A 17,887-nucleotide genomic window follows, 5' to 3' on the forward strand; every position below is an offset into this window, starting at 1 on the left:
CGTGGAACTTTAATTCCATCTGTTCAGCGTGGATGGGCAGAAGAGGAGGATGAGGAGAGGGAGAGTCATCCTGATGTTGACATCGACGTCTTGCCTGTTGGTACTCTGGCACACATGGCTGCCTTTCCAGCGACCCTCGCGTTATATGCATTTTAGATAACACTGATTACTGGGTGTTTACCCTTCTCGACCCCTTCTACAAAGAAAACTTCTCATCTCTCATTCCTGTGGTGGAGAGGACGATAAAAAGAAGCGCGGTCTAGTGGTACAAGGAGGGAAAAGTTTTGGAGGATTGTGAAGGAATACATAGCAGACCGTGTCAGCATCCTAAATGATCCCTCAGTGCCTTACAACTACTGGGTGTCCAAGCTGGACATGTGGCATGAACTCTTGCTCTACATCCTATAGGTGCTGGCCTGCCCTGCCGCCAGCGTTTTCTCTGTGCGTGTATTTAGTGCTGCTGGTGGCATAACAGATAAGCGTATCTGCTTGTCCACTGGCAATGCTGACAGGCTGACTCAGATAAAAATGAACAAGGTCTGGATTGCCCCTGACTTCTCAACTTCACCAGAGGAGAGCTGAGCTGATGAGGAACATAAAGGCAATTTCAATCTATAATTTATAATGTACTCAATCTACTGTAGTGTATTCCCATGCACCTTTTCCACCACAAAAAAAGAGTATATGGTTGAATCTTGTTTTCTCCTCCTCCTCCTCATCCAGATTGTATGTATTCCCTCCACTCTAATTTTTTTATAGGGTCAGCTCAACTGCAGGCCCTCAACTCAATTTTTTTTATTGGGTCAGCTGAACAGCATGCACTCGCATATAATGTTTTAGAGCGTCCGCTTACCTGCATGCACTCACATATAATGTTTTACACAGTCTGCTCACCTGCAGGCACTAGTATATAATGTTTTAGAGAGTCAGCTCACCAGCAGTCACTCGCATATAATGTTTTAGAGCGTCAGCTCACCAGCAGGCACTCGCATTTAATGTTTTAGTGCATCAGCTCACCAGCAGGCACTCGCATATAATGTTTTAGAGCATCAGCTCACCAGCAGGCTCTCACCCCTAATGTTTTAGAGGGTCAGCTCAGCAGCAGGCCCTCGCATATAATGTTTTAGAGCGTCAGCTCACCTGCAGGCACTCACATAATGTTTTACAGCATCAGCTCACCAGCAGGCCCTCGCATATAATGTTTTACAGGGACAGCTTAACTGTAGGCCCTCACATATAATGTTTTACAGGGTTAGCTCACCTATAGGCACTCACATATAATGTTTTAGAGCATCAGCTCACTAGCAGGCCCTCGCATATAATGTTTTAGAGCGTCAGTTCAACAGCAGGCCCTCACCCCTAATGTTTTATAGGGTCAGCTCAACTGCAGGCCCTCGTATATAATGTTTTACAGGGTCAGCTCAACTGCAGGCCCTCACCTAAAATCTTATACAGGGTCAGCTCACTTTCTGATGATGACAGCGACATCTTGCCTGTTGGTACTCTCGTACACATGGCTGACTTAATGTTAGGCTGCCTTTCCAACGACCTGCGTGTTATACGCATTTTAGACAACACGGATTACTGGTTGTTCACCTTTCCCGACTGCCGCTACAAAGAGAACTTCTCATCTCTCATTCCTCTGTTGGAGAGGACAAGCAAAATGGTGCTATATCAGAAGGTCCTTGTTGAAAAATTGCTCCAAAATTGATAGGGAAGACATCCAAATTTATCGTCGCCGTCATGAGGACGTGCGATCGCCTAGAAGTTATCTAGAGTCAACAAAGCGGCAGCAGGCCCTCACCTACACGTCCAGTCTCAGTAGCAAAGAGTCTGGTCAATACAATCCTCACCATGATGGCACACTGGGTGAACGTTGTGGAGGCCGGGAGCAAGGTGGCTGCTGGAACCAGACTTACCCTCCAATAGATCCTCATTAACGGAAAGTGTACTCATTCTAATAACAGGCCGCTTAGGAGTGCTGTATTGTTATTTATCATCATTACCTCCCCGAGTCGAGAGTGGGTAATTGCCGTGCGCCTGCTGCCTTCCTTGGATTCTTGTACTTTCATAACTTGACCCACCCTCTATGGGTGGTTCACAATTATTAAAAAAAAGTGGCAAGGGAACAACAGCCAATCAGATTTCAGCCATTGACCTCCTTTGGATGTGTTATCCCTTTCTCAAGCTCCCTTTCTGGCATTGAAACCTGATTCCCCATTACCCCATTTTGCACCATGTTAGGTGCAAAAAAGAACATCAAAAGTTTATAGGGCAGACATCCAAATGGATCTTCACCATCACGGGGACGTGCAATCACCCAGAGGTTATCTAGAGTCACCAATGTTGCAGCAGGCCCTTGCCCCTAAGGTTTTAGATGGTGAGATCAGCAGGCCCTTGCTCCAAATGCTTTTGAGGGTCACCAGCAGGCCATCAATCATAATTTTTAAAGGGTGTGTATGATGCCCTCCTTTATGTGTAACAAAGGGTGTTATGGAGTGCCGGTTCCTTGTAATTTTTGGCAGCCCTTTAACTTAGTGCATAGGCTTTATAAGTGTAGGAGTCCCACTACCTGAACAATTGTACCACAATGTGAATGAGGTTCTCCTTTATGTGATATCCAGGCTGTTTCGGAGTGCCTCTTGCTTGTAATTTTTGGAAGCACTTGCACTTTATATACAATTGAATGTTTCCAAACTCTTTTTTTCTTGTAAAAATAGATTTTTGGGCGGGTTTTGTGCATATTTTTGTCAGTCTGTGAAAGTGACGTACAACTCGGACAACTTGGTTCCCAGCAGCAACCTGGGAGTCCAAGATGCATCCAGACATCGTCCCCATGGTGTTCCCGATCCATTTAGTTGGTGTTTCTGTCACTTTCTGACCTTTTCCAATGGACCAGGCACCCCCCTCTCTTCAGAGCAGGGGGTGCCTGGTTGTTTTCTTTTGACTTCCATTTTTCTCGGGTGCTCGGCCGAGCACACGAATATAGCAATGTGTTCAGGCCGAACACCTGAACACCGGATCATGCGGGTGGTGGTGAGGTTGCTAGTGTTCACGCCCCGGCTCATTTTTTCGCACAGGTTGCAAACTACTATTCTTTTGTCAATCGCACTTTCTTCAAAAAGCATCAGACTGCGGATTTTATATATATATATATATATATATATATATATATATATATATATTTTAAATAAAATACAATCATGCGGTGTTACGCTTCATTCACCCAAAAATTATTATTATTATTTTTATTTATTTTTATCTGATTTTGCTTTACTTGGGTTTTGGGTGGCCCTGGTGTGGTTCTTACTAAAACTAGGTGAGGACCGCATATGAGCTTCCCTTCTTGTGCAGTTAACATTGTACAGGACTGATTGAGGACCATAATTAAATTTTATTATTTATTATTAGTTTTCTTTTTTGTTTTTATCAGGATTTATGTTCGAACACAGTGTTGTGTGTCATCCTGAACAGGATGCCTGACTTCCATGTTGACCTCTCCACATGGTTGGGTGTGACTGGCGTTATGCTCATCCGTGTGGTAATCCTGTTTTGGGAATGGAGCATTATTGCCACGTGTATATCTATATATATATATATATATATATATATATATAATATTTTTATTTATTTTTTTGTTACTTCTTGACAACTATGAAATGATAATGTGCACATGAGATTTTTATAGTATCAAAGCTTTTAACTTTACTGTGGTATATATAATATTCATGAAGCCATGTCACCATTTTGGGAGTTATTCTTATCCTTTCCAAGGTTTGCTATCATGTGACCGCATAGACAGGATGTGTTTGTGGCTCAGCTTGCGTTTGTTTATGGTGCGAACACGTGATCTGTTATCATGTGAACGTCCGGTCTATGGACACTCGCGGCCTGTGTGTGTTCCTCATTTGATGCGATCCCTTTATTGCCTCACATTTTTCTTTATGTAATGTGGAAGCAATGCACCAACATGTGCTGGTAATCAAACGGGACAGGATATTGGATCCATGCTGGTTAGTTCTTGGCCCCTCCATTATGTTTTTAATAAGTGCAGCGGATATTTTAATGACAAAATTGCTTTTTGACATTTTTTTTAAATCTGGAATTTTGATTGATTAAGGAGATAATATCAATTCATATACTTTAATTTAAGTTAATAATTTGTGAACAATATGTATTTTAATATTATTGCATTTTTTTTTTTTTTTTACATTATTTTTTATGGTTAGACACAATACAAATCAAACACATTAAATCCAATTCAATTATTAATAGTTTTCATTAAATAATCACCTGAGTTTGTATTTGTAATTGGCACCATTCACTTTTGTCACTGCTTGAGAAAGGTCCCATTGTGTGGACTGAAACGTCGCTTTTGGTTGAATAAACACATATTTTCTTGAGGCCATGTCATGTGTGTGTGTGTATATATATTATTATTATTATTATTATTATTATTATTATTATTATATTTTTTTTTTTTTGTGGGCTTTACAATCTTAAAAATCCTTAGAAATAAAAATTGTCAAAGGAATATTTTGCAATTTGTATGCATGGGAACACATTCCTGCTGCCAACAAAGAACATGCTGCTGGTCAGAGGTGTAAAAGTTTTTTTTGGGGTTGCCCCAGTCTGGCGGGGGCCAATTCCTGGGAACATATTCTGGCTCCAGTCTGTTCTGACTGAGTTTGGCTAGCTATGTGTAGGCCTTATACTACACCATTATCATTTACCTGCTGCTGCCTGTCCTGATGAGTTTGGTTGAGCTATGTACCTGCTGCTGCTACTGTCTGTCCTGATCCTGCTGAATTTTGTGTACGCCATTTACTCCACCATTACCTTTACCTGCTGCTACTGTCTGTCCTGATCCAAATGAGTTTGCCCCAGGACAAAAGGGGCCTTCCTGCAACCTTATAAGTTAAAATTAATCAAAAACATAACAATAACAAAAACACACATTAGAATGTTAAGAAATATTTATTAACAATGTTGAGGAATAAATATGCCTTTAAGGGCTCTTTCACACTTGCGTTGTTCTGTTCCGGCATAGAGTTCCGTCGTCGGGGCTCCATGCCGGAAGAATCCTGATCAGGATTATCCCCATGCATTCTGAATGGAGAGAAATCCGTTCAGGATGCATCAGGATGTCTTCAGTTCTTGAACGGAACGTTTTTTGGCCGGAGAAAATGCCGCAGCATGCTGCGCTTTTTGCTCCGGTCAAAAATCCTGAACACTTGCCGCAAGGCCGGATCCGGAATTAATGCCCATTGAAAGGCATTAATCCAGATCCGGCCTTAAGCTAAACGTCGTTTCGGTGCATTACCAGATCAGACGTTTAGCTTTTTCTGAATGGTTACCATGGCTGCCAGGACGCTAAAGTGTAGTGGGGAGCGGGGGAGCAGTATACTTACCGTCCGTGCGGCTCCCGTGGCGCTTCAGAGTGACGTCAGGGCGCCCCACGCGCATGGATGACGTGATCGCATGGATCACGTCATCCATGCGCATGGGGCGCCCTGACGTAATTCTGGAGCGCCCCGGGAGCCGCACAGACGGTAAGTATACTGCTCCCCCGCTCCCCACTATTACTATGGCAACCAGGACTTTGATAGCGTCCTGGCTGCCATAGTAACACTGAACGCATTTTGAAGACGGATCCATCTTCAAATGCTTTCAGTTCACTTGCGGAGTTACGGATCCAGCGGGCACTTCCGGCAAATGGAGTACACTACGGATCCGGACAACGCAAGTGTGAAAGAGGCCTAAGGCAACTTTTTTTGTTGATTATGGAGGTCCAGCAACTCCTGGATCCTCCAGCTGATGCACCTTTTTATCCAGATGCCGCTGCTGCTGATGTAACCTTCTTTGCTGCTCCCGTATTATCTTTTGCTGGGGTCTGATCTCCAGCATTGCCCTTTGGTTGTCCTGCTACAGCTGCATATTTATTTACTTTTTTAATTTAGCAGAGTACTGTTAGATTAAAAAAAATAATAATTACTTTCAATTAAGATTAAGAGGCAATTAGTGCATTGTGTGGAGTATTTGTTAAAGCACTGACGATTTACATTACAATTCGTTAAATATATATATACTTAATCCCTATTTCTGAGATGTTTCTGCCAGGATTCGAACTCCCGACCTTGTACATTAGAGGCAAGGGTGTTACCCACAACACTATAGAGCTACATGTTAACTTGCTCAGAAATATAAAATAAGTATGCTGAATAGGAATACTCACTAGATCAGAAACTACGGTACTATGAGGTTTTTCTGACATAGTTTAGCATTCAGCTTTATAGCTTAGTCGATAATGTCCTTGCTTCTAATTTACAAGAGGTTGTGAGTTCAAATCCTGGTGGAAACTTTTGAGAAATAGATGCTAAATTACATTTAAATGCTCTTGAGCATTGAGCACAAGCAGTGTTTGGCCGAATTCCACGATGTGCCGAGCATTGCATACCTGTAATACTATTGCACAGTAACTCTATAGCTAACAGAACAGATTAACTATGAATATTGGTGCACTGCAAACTTACGTACATGGCAATATATTGTAGCAGAGTCTGTAGTTCAGCAGTCTCCTATGCTTTGCCTGCACTCTCCCTCTCCAATATTGTTTTTCAAGCTCTGTTAAGAGTTTTCATGAGCGTCTTATCACGTTTCTCCATATACTCAGTTTGCAGGAAAATGGCGACACCCAAGCAGGATTATAGTTTTATAGGGCTCTGCCTAGCTATGACATCACAGGGGAATGGCTACCTGGGGATTGGCTGGCTGCACGGCATTATGGGTGATCTTTGGTTCTAGGGTTTGTGTCTTCTACACTTATTTTCACTTTCTAACACATTTAGCCGCCATTTTAGGAAATCTGATTTGTTACCACAACGTTCATGGAAATTTCGATTTGTTCAGAATTGAAGTTTTCCTAAACCTCATACCAAGTTCTGCTTTGGATTCTTCGCTTTGCTCAACACTACTTCTGAAGATACCAGGGATCTGGGGATCTGGCAAGACATGTTGGGGTGCAGTGTGTAAAGCTGGTGTTTTAATAGCTATACAATGAGAACACAATTTAAGTGACAAATGTAAATACAGGTATTTTTTAGGCAATAATTATTTGGGACATATTCTGCCACCTTGTCTCACCACATGCCCTTTCCACAACAAACTCCTTACCCACTTACTTTTCTAGACTCTACAGAGCTCTTGTCAGGTTGTGTCTAATGTACCACAAACCCTGCTGCTTTTAATTCTCCCAATCCCCTCCAGCACCCACAAAGCTCTACCAAATAGTGTACCCCTTACCACCAACACAGCCCCTGCCCACCTACTGTCCCCCACATGACCTCAGACCATATCAGGCTTCATCCTGAATGTTCTTCCACCCCGGCCATTTCCTGTTTCTTTACACTTTTCTGCTGCACAGAGCCTTTCCACTTAGCTCCCATCCTTGCCCTGACTGAGGTCCTGCTCACGTACTGTCTCCCACATATCCCACCAGACACCACATGCCTGGTGGTGTCTTCCCCTTCAACCCTCCTCTTTCCCTGCCTCTTCTGCATTCCGATGATAAAAGGTTGGATGGTTCTCCAATTGGATAGCGTGGGTGTTAGGAGATGGTTCCCAAACCAGATATATGCAATATATAAAGACTCCTGTACTCCACTTTAGTTTCAGTGCAAAGCTTTTATTTAGTGCTGTTCCAGTCAATAACGTTTTCGGCTGTGAAGCCTTCTTCAGTGTAACTGGAGATGCATACAAAGTGTCACAAATAAATATACAGTAATTACAATAGATATAGGATCAATTGTATAGTACATATAATGTCGCTAATGGGTGCGTAATAGACAAATATCATACAGTATATCGAATATATTATATACAAGAGGAGGACGTGTCGATATGTCACGTGAAGAGAGCGTTAGCTGTCATCTGGGGATCCAGCAGGATCTTCATCGGAGTGGTCTGTGGTCAGTAGGTGGTTTGAGGTGGTGGTGCGATTTTCCCGTGGTGAGACGTTGTGGTGTTTCACCGGTTTTAAAGTTAGTCAATAGGTAGCAGTAGGTGGGGTTAAAGAATACAATTGCAGAGTGGGACAGAGAATATGCTAAACAATATTCCATGGACCGTATATTAGGAATCAAAATTAAACGTAGTGTATACTTAAAGGGAATCTGTCACTAGCAATTTACCCAAAAATTTTTTTCATGAATTCATGTTTAACAGAGTACCTTTTTTCCATCTGTCTCATTCTTTTGATTGTCAGTCTTGTCATTTCTTCAAAAAATCGATTCTTATGATATGTAAATGACGCTGTAAGGAGCCCAGAGGGGCGTTCTTCTTTCTCCACGGTGCCCAGGAACGCCCCTCTGAAGTGCCGTGCCCGGCTAAATTTGAAATCTAATAACGCCTCCAAGTTCATCTAAATCCCCTCCCAGAGGCGCGGCTAAGTGCTCAACACCCCCCCTCCTCAGCGCCGCGCTCTGCGGCAAACGCCCCGATCCTCCTCTCGCCGGCATCCCAAATCCCACGCAGGTGCAGTGCCGACAGTCATCTTATCATAGCGCAGGAAATCGCCGGCACTGCGCCTGCGCGGGATTTGGGATGCCGGCGAGAGGAGGATTGGGGTGTTTGCCGCAGAGCGCGGCGCTGAGGAGGGGGGGGTGTTGAGCACTTAGCCGCGCCTCTGGGAGGGGATTTAGATGAACTTGGAGGCGTTATAAGATTTAAAATTTAGCCAGGCACGTCACTTCAGAGGGGCGTTCCTGGGCACTGTGGAGAAAGAAGAACGCCCCTCTGGGCTCCTTACAGCGTCATTTACATATTATAAGAATCAATTTTTTGAAGAAATGACAAGACTGACAATCAAAAGAATAAGACAGATGGAAAAAAGGTACTCTGTTAAACATGGATTCATGAAAAAAAAAAATTGGTAAATTGCTAGTGACAGATTCCCTTTAACAGAGCTTATATATCGTATACTGCAGAACACAGATTACTCCATCAAAAGGGATTAGACAGTCTAGCTAACTGCAGAGTCCGCTCAGGTAAGAATTTCACAATATATTAAGACAGATTAGGTATGGATTTCATAACATATTCAAACAGGCTATTAACTCAATATAAATTCCATATAGAAGGGTAGTTTAGCAATCGCTATTTTCCATTGTCAATTCTTACCCGGATTATGGCTGCATTTCCTCGGTGGTCGGCAGGGATGCTGCTGTTTGTATGGGCTCTGTGTCCCTATCTGGCGTGCGGTCCGGGAGGCTGAGGCCTGTGTTCCGGATTGCCATGCCGCCGGTTGTGTCTCCGTTCCCCTTATGTGGGATCCGGCCGCGCAGCGTAGTTAGAGGGGCGGGTCTGAGCTGACGCACTTCCGGGAAAAACAAAAATGGCGTCCGGAGCTTACCAAATGGCATTGCGCATGCACGCGCTGCGTCCGTGCGGCTGCTGAAGTGATCTGATGTTGTCGGCCACTGTGTTCAAAAGTGCATGCGTCGGGTTACGATGCTGCTGTCAGTTAACTACTGGGATAGCGGGGAAGCGCTGGGACTGTGGTTTGGGAGGGTAGAGCTTGTATACTGTCATATTTACCTGTGGAGGTCCATCAGGGGGGTATCTGTCATAATTACCTCTAGTTGATGAACCAGTGGAATCGTTTACCTATGGATGTCATATTTACCTATGGATGTCCATCAGAGGAGTATCTGTCATAATTACCTCTATATGATAACCAGTGGAAAAAGCCATAAAGGATATGATCTATTCAGTTCACAGCTGGGAATTTAGATGAGGGTCAATATCTGCTCTAGAATAAGAATAGAGGTATTGTTAGAGCTATTTATTTCAAGCAAAAGTCAATGTCTACAAACTATGTTTATGTTCTCTGTGGTTCATGGGGTAGTTCATGCGATATGTTTGCACCCAAAATACATGCTGTGTGTTGTACATAATGGAGGCTCATTGTTTTCACATGATTGCCCGTTGGTTCCGTTAACGCCGCCACTATGGGTTCAAGTTTTTATACTGTAGGGGTTATATAAAGCTTCCTATATCATAGTCCCGGTTTAGACCCTTGGGTTCGAGTGTTTGTAGGCGGTGTATCCACATGGCTTCCCTGTTCATGAGGAGGCGTGATAAGTCTCCGCCCCTTCTGGGAACTGTTACTTGTTCCACTACCTGGAACCGTAGTTGGGCGATAGTGTGGCGTTTGGCTGCGAAGTGTGCGGGAATGGGCAGGTGGTTGTTTTCACATCGGATGTTAGACTTGTGCTGACATATTCTGTCCCTAATGGTCTGATTTGTTTCACCCACGTACGTCAGGCCACAGGGGCATTTGATGGTGTAAACTACATTGGTTGAGTCACATGTAAAGAAACCCCGTATTGGGATCCCTTGTCCTGTGAGGGGGTGGAAGATTTTGTCCCCCTTTGTGACATGTGAGCATTGCGTACAATGTAGGCAGGGGAAAGTGCCCTTGCGTTGTGTTTGTAATAATAGTTGTCTTGGGATCTTGATGTTGGAGCCCACATCTGCCCTCACAAGCATGTCCTTTAGATTTTTGGGGCGTCTATTGCATGGTAGGAACGAAGTTGAGAATGCCTCAATGTGTGGGTACGCCTGATGTAGGAGGTGCCAGTGTTTTCGTAAGATGTGTTGGATCTTGTGGGCAAAGGGGTGAAATGTGTGCACGAAGGGTACCCTTTGGGCCTGTTTTTCCCTGACTTTTTGGCTGGGTTGTAGGCATTCTTTTATTACAGTGTTGGGATAGCCCCTGTTTAGGAAGCGTGTGGACATTTCGTCCAATCTCATTTCCTTAGTTGCCGTGTTGTCAACTATTCGGGAAATTCTTTGAAACTGTGATCGTGGGAGGGACTTCTTCATACTGGTGGGGTGGAAGCTAGAGTAATGTAATAGACTATTTCGGTCGGTCGGTTTAGTGTAGAGGTCAGTATGCAGAACGCCGTTGGGATCTTTGGAGACTATAGTGTCTAGAAAATTAACTGATGTACTGCTGTGGTGTAGGGTGAACTGAAGTTCAGGCCAGATGGAGTTTAAGTAGGTGAGGAAGTTTTGTAGTGATTCAGTCGTGCTGTTCCATATACAGAAGACATCATCTATATATCTTTTCCAAATCACTACATGTTGTTGGAATTCTGTGTTCGTGTAGATATAGTCCTCCTCTAGTGTGGCCATGTAGCAATTGGCGTATGGTGGTGCCATGTGTGCCCCCATTGCGGTCCCTTGTTTTTGAATGAAGAATGTGTCTTCAAACAGGAAGTAATTTTGGGTAAGCACAATTTGGAGGAGGTCCATGCACAGTGATGAGATTTCAGGTTTGGTGCCCGTCGTCTCGAGTAATCTCTTAGTGGCAGCTAGGCCCTTGCTGTGTGTAATCGATGTGTAAAGGCTTACCACATCAAGGGTAGCCAAAATGGAGTCTGGTTGAACCTGTTTGATGTCCCTTATGAGATGTAAGAATGTGGATGTGTCAAGAAGGAATTATTTAGTGGTTTTAACTTTAGGTGTGAGTACCTTTTCTAGGAATTCAGAGAGGGGAGATAGAATGGAGTCAGAGGATGAGACTATGGGGCGTCCCGGGGGTTTGTTGAGACGTTTGTGGACCTTGGGTAGTATGTATAGTACAGGTGTTATCGGGTGCTTTTTGGATAGGTAGGATATTGTTTCATTATCAATGGTGCCCTTGCCTAGATGGGTTGTAAGGACTTGTTGGATGTCCACATGCTTCCTAAACAGGGGCTATCCCAACACTGTAATAAAAGAATGCCTACAACCCAGCCAAAAAGTCAGGGAAAAACAGGCCCAAAGGGTACCCTTCGTGCACACATTTCACCCCTTTGCCCACAAGATCCAACACATCTTACGAAAACACTGGCACCTCTTACATCAGGCGTACCCACACATTGAGGCATTCTCAACTCCGTTCCTACCATGCAATAGACGCCCCAAAAATCTAAAGGACATGCTTGTGAGGGCAGATGTGGGCTCCAACATCAAGATCCCAAGACAACTATTATTACAAACACAACGCAAGGGCACTTTCCCCTGCCTACATTGTACGCAATGCTCACATGTCACAAAGGGGGACAAAATCTTCCACCCCCTCACAGGACAAGGGATCCCAATACGGGGTTTCTTTACATGTGACTCAACCAATGTAGTTTACACCATCAAATGCCCCTGTGGCCTGACGTACGTGGGTGAAACAACACAGATCATTAGGGACAGAATATGTCAGCACAAGTCTAACATCCGATGTGAAAACAACCACCTGCCCATTCCCGCACACTTCGCAGCCAAACGCCACACTATCGCCCAACTACGGTTCCAGGTAGTGGAACAAGTAACAGTTCCCAGAAGGGGCGGAGACTTATCACGCCTCCTCATGAACAGGGAAGCCATGTGGATACACCGCCTACAAACACTCGAACCCAAGGGTCTAAACCGGGACTATGATATAGGAAGCTTTATATAACCCCTACAGTATAAAAACTTGAACCCATAGTGGCGGCGTTAACAGAACCAACGGGCAATCATGTGAAAACAATGAGCCTCCATTATATACAACACACAGCATGTATTTTGGGTGCAAACATATCGCATGAACTACCCCATGAACCACAGAGAACATAAACATAGTTTGTAGACATTGACTTTTGCTTGAAATAAATAGCTCTAACAATACCTCTATTCTTATTCTAGAGCAGATATTGACCCTCATCTAAATTCCCAGCTGTGAACTGAATAGATCATATCCTTTATGGCTTTTTCCACTGGTTATCATATAGAGGTAATTATGACAGATACTCCTCTGATGGACATCCATAGGTAAATATGACATCCATAGGTAAACGATTCCACTGGTTCATCAACTAGAGGTAATTATGACAGATACCCCCCTGATGGACCTCCACAGGTAAATATGACAGTATACAAGCTCTACCCTCCCAAACCACAGTCCCAGCGCTTCCCCGCTATCCCAGTAGTTAACTGACAGCAGCATCGTAACCCGGCGCATGCACTTTTGCACACAGTGGCCGACAACAGCAGATCACTTCAGCAGCCGCACGGACGCAGCGCGCGCATGCGCAATGCCATTTGGTAAGCTCCGGACGTCATTTTTGTTTTTTCCGGAAGTGCGTCAGCTCAGACCCGCCCCTCTAACCACGCTGCGCGGCCGGATCCCACATAAGGGGAACGGAGACACAACCGGCGGCATGGCAATCCGGAACACAGGCCTCAGCCTCCCGGACCGCACGCCAGATAGGGACACAGAGCCCATACAAACAGCAGCATCCCTGCCGACCACCGAGGAAATTTTCCTTTCTCAAGCTTTTCTTGGACTTGATGCGGCCATAATCCGGGTAAGAATTGACAATGGAAAACAGCGATTGCTAAACTACCCTTCTATATGGAATTTATATTGAGTTAATAGCCTGTTTGAATATGTTATGAAATCCATACCTAATCTGTCTTAATATATTGTGAAATTCTTACCTGAGCGGACTCTGCAGTTAGCTAGACTGTCTAATCCCTTTTGATGGAGTAATCTGTGTTCTGCAGTATACAATATATAAGCTCTGTTAAGTATACACTACGTTTAATTTTGATTCCTAATATACGGTCCATGGAATATTGTTTAGCATATTCTCTGTCCCGCTCTACAATTGTATTCTTTAACCCCACCTACTGCTACCTATTGACTAACTTTAAAACCGGTGAAACACCACAACGTCTCACCACGGGAAAAGCGCACCACCACCTCAAACCACCTACTGACCACAGACCACTCCGATGAAGATCCTGCTGGATCCCCAGATGACAGCTAACGCTCTCTTTACGTGTCATATCGACACGTCCTCCTCTTGTATATAATATATTCGATATACTGTATGATATTTGTCTATTACGCACCCATTAGCGACATTATATGTACTATACAATTGATCCTATATCTATTGTAATTACTGTATATTTATTTGTGACACTTTGTATGCCTCTCCAGTTACACTGAAGAAGGCTTCACAGCCGAAAACGTTATTGACTGGAACCGCACTAAATAAAAGCTTTGCACTGAAACTAAAGTGGAGTACAGGAGTATTTATATATTTCTTCTGCATTCCTCCATCCCCCAAGTTCCCCAAATAGAACCATGCTGCTTTATGTTGTTTCCCACAAAAGCCTCTGCTAACGTCTTCCCCTAACTGTGTACTGATTTTAGATTTTTGTGTTTTCCATTAGACATTAATACAGTTGGCACATTAAATGTTTCCCCTTGGCTGATGCTGGACCATAACTCTGGAACACCTTTAACAGTCAGTATCACCTATTGGCTTACTTTTAGCCAAATTTGTGCACCTAAATTCTGCTTTTCTTTCTTACAAACTCATGAGTGTGTCACAAAAAGTTAATAACTGACATGTGTTCCAGAATTCTGTTTCATTTTAAGCCTCAGTTCTGGTGTCAGGCGTATTATCATTAGTAAATGTGTCCCACTGGGCATGCATTCTTACCAATATTATAATAATTTGAGTTGCATTGATCTTGTACTAATATTGCTATTTTAATATAATATAACTAATAATTGTTGGTATTGCTGAGTAATTAATGAGTGAATAGTAAGTTTAATTAAGCCTTTTTGTACAGTTTGTGTTCAAATTGTTCTTAGTATTATTATTCAAACATGAAATATGTATGTTGGTTTAAAACATCTCAGTTATTTACATAATGGATAAAATATATTACAGAGTATGTTTTGTTTTAGCTGTTGATAAAATTTTACTTTGGTTAATCTGATTTGATTCATAAAGTGTTGTAATTCAAGTGCAATTATAAAAGATGAATAGGGATTAAATGCAATCATAAGACATTTTCAATGATATAATAAAGCTTTTCCATATAACTTCTTACAAATCTTAAAAATTCTTTTCAAAAGGCAAGTTCCAAAGAAGAAAAAATAATAAGGTCTCACGGGGCTAAGTTAAAGCAACACATTGCTCTTGTGAATTACCTTGACACTTTCCTTTTTCTTCTTGTTTCACAAATCTTTTTTTATCACATAAATAAATTTCCTTCATTGTCAGTGGTTGGCCAAAAACTTTTTCTCTTTGGATTTTTTATTAACTTATTTATACGTACCAAATTATTTACCTTTCTTGCTTAAGTTATTTATACTTACTTTATCTTATGGAAAATTGCAAAATTGAAAATGGTTGCTTAGAAATAGAATACAAGTTATGTATTTAACTAAATAGTATAAAAAAATATTATGATTATTAAAATGTAATTAAAGTATACACATATTCCCCATAAAATATAGTTTTACATAAAATACCTTTTCCCCAAATAGTAAAATCCAAATTTTAAATGTCTTAATTATCAAGTTTACTCTGTTAATACTTTGTCATATCTGAGTCTAAAAAAGGTGAGGTGAGAGGTCTGTGTGCATATATGACCTGAACAAACTCTGTGGATATAAAGTGTATGTGTGTGTGTGTGTGTGTGTGTGGGGGGGGGGGGGGGGTTGATAAAATAAAAAGAAAATCACCTACACCCCTAAATCCACCACACTCTAATAAAAGCCATAGACACAAGCCTGTATATCGTTTAATGCAGGATACAGACACTTAATACCCTGAGAAGCCTCTCAGAGCAGGTGTCCTAAACAATAAAAATGCACGCAGGAACAATAATGTGTTCAGTCACTGTCTATTTACACATGCCCCTCCATGTATTGAGTGTCTGTAGACTGCATTAAACAATATACAGGCTTGTGTCTATGGCTTTAACTAGAGTGTGGTGGATTTAGGGGTGTAGGTGATTTTCTTTTCATTTTATCACCCCCTTTCCCCATATATTATATCCACGGACGATGTTCAGGTCATATAAACACATAGACAGTCTGATTTTGATTTGTACCTAGTGGGCAGTGGGCCCCAATTTTATCTTACTAAAACAATATTTTTTGTTTTTATTTTTTACGTTCCAGTCAGACTTGACAAACCCAATATAGCCACTATTATAGGTACACTATAGATATGGAAGGTTAATTTTTATTATGTAGATCTTATTCTGTAGAATGGCACATATACTCAGTTATGCTAATATGTATGGATAGAAAGGTTATCACTATAATTTATTTTATTGCTTATATAGACTCAACATATTCCCCAGTAATATAAAGAAAATGTAACCATTCACATCAGGCCAACTCACTGTTGGGGCACACAATCTAAATTCTTTATCATAGATAGATCACATTTGGGAGGGTGCAGCTGTGCTTGGTAGGGCAACTACATATTTAGAGAACAAGCTAAAGTAGACAGAGAATTGAGACACAGTAATGAATATTAGAGTAGAATAGATATAAGTTTTAATAGTTAACAATGATACTTGAGAATACTGAGAAGTTTCAAATAGTGTTAATCACGAATATTCGAATTGCAAATTTTTATTGCGAATATAGGTACTTCGAAAATTTGCGAATATTTCGAATATAGTGATATACACTCACCTAAAGAATTATTAGGAACACCATACTAATACGGTGTTGGACCCCCTTTTGCTTTCAGAACTGCCTTAATACTACGTGGCATTGATTCAACAAGCTGCTGATAGCATTCTTTAGAAATGTTGGCCCATATTGATAGGATAGCATCTTGCAGTTGATGGAGATTTGAGGGATGCACATCCAGGGCACAAAGCTCCTGTTCCACCACATCCCAAAGATGCTCTATTGGGTTGAGATCTGGTGACTGTGGGTGCCATTTTAGTACAGTGAACTCATTGTCATGTTCAAGAAACCAATTTGAAATGATACGAGCTTTGTGACATGGTGCATTATCCTGCTGGAAGTAGCCATGTTCTCATTCTGTTTACGCCAAATTCGGACTCTACCATTTGAATGTCTCAACAGAAATCGAGACTCATCAGACCAGGCAACATTTTTCCAGTCTTCAACAGTCCAATTTTGGTGAGCTCGTGCAAATTGTAGCCTCTTTTTCCTATTTGTAGTGGAGATGAGTGGTACCCGGTGGGGGTTCTGACATTTAGTTTGGAGTTCAGGAGATTGTCTTGACCAGGACCACCCCCCTAAATGCATTGAAGGAACTGCCATGTGATTGGTTGACTAGATAATTGCATTAATGAGAAATAGAACAGGTGTTCCTAATAATTCTTTAGGTGAGTGTATATTCATAATTTTGAGATTTTTTTTATTGCAAATTTTCGTAAAATTTTTCGTAAAAACATGATTGCTTCATGCTTGTGGGCCAATGACTCATTGGCTCACACGCAAGAAGCAGGGAGGAATCATGACTTTAAATGGAAAAAATGATGAATATTCTAAAAATCTAATATATAGCACTACATCGAATAAATAAATTTTTTTGAATATTCTTAATATTCTAAAACAAGAATATATAGCAGTATAGCGAATATTCGAAAGAAACGAATATAGATCAATTTAGCTAATATAGTGCTATAATCTTCTTTGTCTACTAGTTGTAATTTGAAGTTCAGATTGGAAAAAAATTACAACTATTAAAAAAAAAGATTTTAGCACTATATTAGCTAAATTGCTCTACATTTGTTTTTTTCGTATATTAACTGTATTGCTATATATTCTTGTTTTAGAATATTACCAATATTCGAAAAAAAGAATATATTCGATATAGTGCTATGACTCATTGGCCAACAAGCAAGAAGCAGGGAGGAATCATGTTTTTGCTCGGCAATTGAAAAGTTTGCGATAAAAATTAGCATTATGAAAATTTGCATATTAAGCGATCATTATCTTGTCGCTTTTTTTTCGAGTAAAAAAAATCATAGAATATAACAAATATTTGAATATTCGCCAAATTTTCTG

Source organism: Bufo bufo, chromosome 3, assembly GCF_905171765.1.
Source record: "Bufo bufo chromosome 3, aBufBuf1.1, whole genome shotgun sequence".
In the NCBI taxonomy this organism is placed as follows: domain Eukaryota; kingdom Metazoa; phylum Chordata; class Amphibia; order Anura; family Bufonidae; genus Bufo; species Bufo bufo.